This window comes from Aplysia californica, unplaced genomic scaffold (genome assembly GCF_000002075.1).
Source record: "Aplysia californica isolate F4 #8 unplaced genomic scaffold, AplCal3.0 scaffold00566, whole genome shotgun sequence".
NCBI lineage: Eukaryota > Metazoa > Mollusca > Gastropoda > Aplysiida > Aplysiidae > Aplysia > Aplysia californica.
This window is the reverse complement of record NW_004797836.1, coordinates 500708-502764: the sequence shown is the minus strand read 5'-3', so window position 1 is coordinate 502764 and position 2057 is coordinate 500708.

Genomic DNA, 2057 nt, shown 5'->3' with positions numbered 1-2057 from the left:
AATAATAATAATAATAATAATAATAATAATAATAATAATAATAATAATAATAAAAATAATAATAATAATAATAATAATAATAATAATAATAATAATAATAATAATAATAATAATTCTATTAGTTCCTGCCCCCGTGTGCACGGCTTTCGGTGCTATACAATAATACAAGCACAAAAAATAATACCTGTAAAAAAAAAAGGGTACTATTTGCTCCTAGATTCTATGCACACACACAGGAAATCATACTGTACAACGCAATCTGCAGTGGCTAGCCGTACTTAGATCTAGGGTTGGCCCTATCGACTCAAGCCTGTTAAGTACACAGGTCTCATTGGATCTAGATCTAGTAATTATTCAGGTTCAAATACATGCAAGTCAGTAAGGCACCTTTTGGTTTTGTCTGAAATACAAATACTTTAGGCATTGCAAACTAAACATTTCATTTACAATTCAGCCATCAATATTAAGTACGGCTAGACGTCCTTACGTACGGCTAGACGTCCTTACGTACGGCTAGCCTCTTCCAATAGTAATATCACAACCCATTGTCAGCTGCACTGTTAGATCACACGGAAGTGAGGCTATCGGGAAATTGTTTCATAAATTAATGTGTCTCTAAATATGTTTTAAATTTGGACTCGAGTGTTGAAGGGAGCTCCACACTGGAACAAGATGGGCAAGGGATCTTTGAGCTTACTAGAGTGATTCTGTCTACCTGTGTGTATCAACTGTATGGTACAGATTTAGTTTAGTTTTAGTAAGTTTTTACGGCGCTCCCAACTGCACAAGGTCATATGAACGCCAAGGGGTAGATGTCAACTGAGAAGTCCGAACGGGGAATCCGGCTTACTCTGCTCACCTCTATAGCCTCAACACCACATGGTCTGTTTCGACAATCAAATCACCCCAGCGAGTCACAAGAGAGTGACAAACATACAAAATAACGTAGAGGAAAATTACAATAGTATGGAGGAGGAAAGAAAAAGCAGCAGTTCCCCCTATGTTGTTCCGGCACAGTATGAGCATGACATTGATAAATCAGCCCATTTACAATTCTACTGTGCATTAGAACATGTTACTATCCCCCGTTTGAGAATGGCTTAAAGACTCTTCAGTCAGTAGCACTGGCCTGATCTGGTTACAGATCTGATCTCATTGTATGTTACAGGTCTCACTGCACACTTGTAAGTTTGGGCTTAGTAAGAGTTTAACGCCACTTGCAACACAATTAGGCCACATATGTGCCGAAGATTAGAAGCGTTACAAGAGAGTGACAAACATAAAAAAGGGAAGAGGAAAGAGATAAGGACAATAGATGCTTGGTAGGAAAGAGATAAGGACAATAGATGCTTGGTGGGAAAGAGATAAGGACAATAGATGCTAGGTAGGAAAGAGATGAGGACAATAGATGCTTGATGGGAAAGAGATGAGGACAATAGATGCTTGGTAGGAAAGAGATAAGGACAATAGATGCTTGGTAGGAAAGAGATAAGGACAATAGATGCTTGGTGGGAAAGAGATGAGGACAATAGATGCTTGGTAGGAAAGAGATGAGGACAATAAATGCTTGGTAGGAAAGAGATAAGGACAATAGATGCTTGGTGGGAAAGAGATGAGGACAATAGATGCTTGGTAGGAAAGAGATAAGGACAATAGATGCTTGGGAGGAAAGGGGAAGAAAACTCTACAAGAGCACCCACCAAGCATCCACGTATACATGTACGTCTGACTGTGAACATGTGTGTACATAAGTCTGTATGTTACAGTGTGTACATAAGTCTGTATGTTACAGTGTGTACATGTGTGTACATAAGTCTGTATGTTACAGTGTGTACATGTGTGTACATAAATCTGTATGTTACAGTGTGTACATGTGTGTATATAAATCTGTATGTTACAGTGTGTACATAAATCTGTATGTTACAGTGTGTACATGTGTGTATATAAATCTGTATGTTACAGTGTGTACATAAATCTGTATGTTACAGTGTGTACATGTGTGTACATAAATCTGTATGTTACAGTGTGTACATGTGTGTACATAAATCTGTATGTTA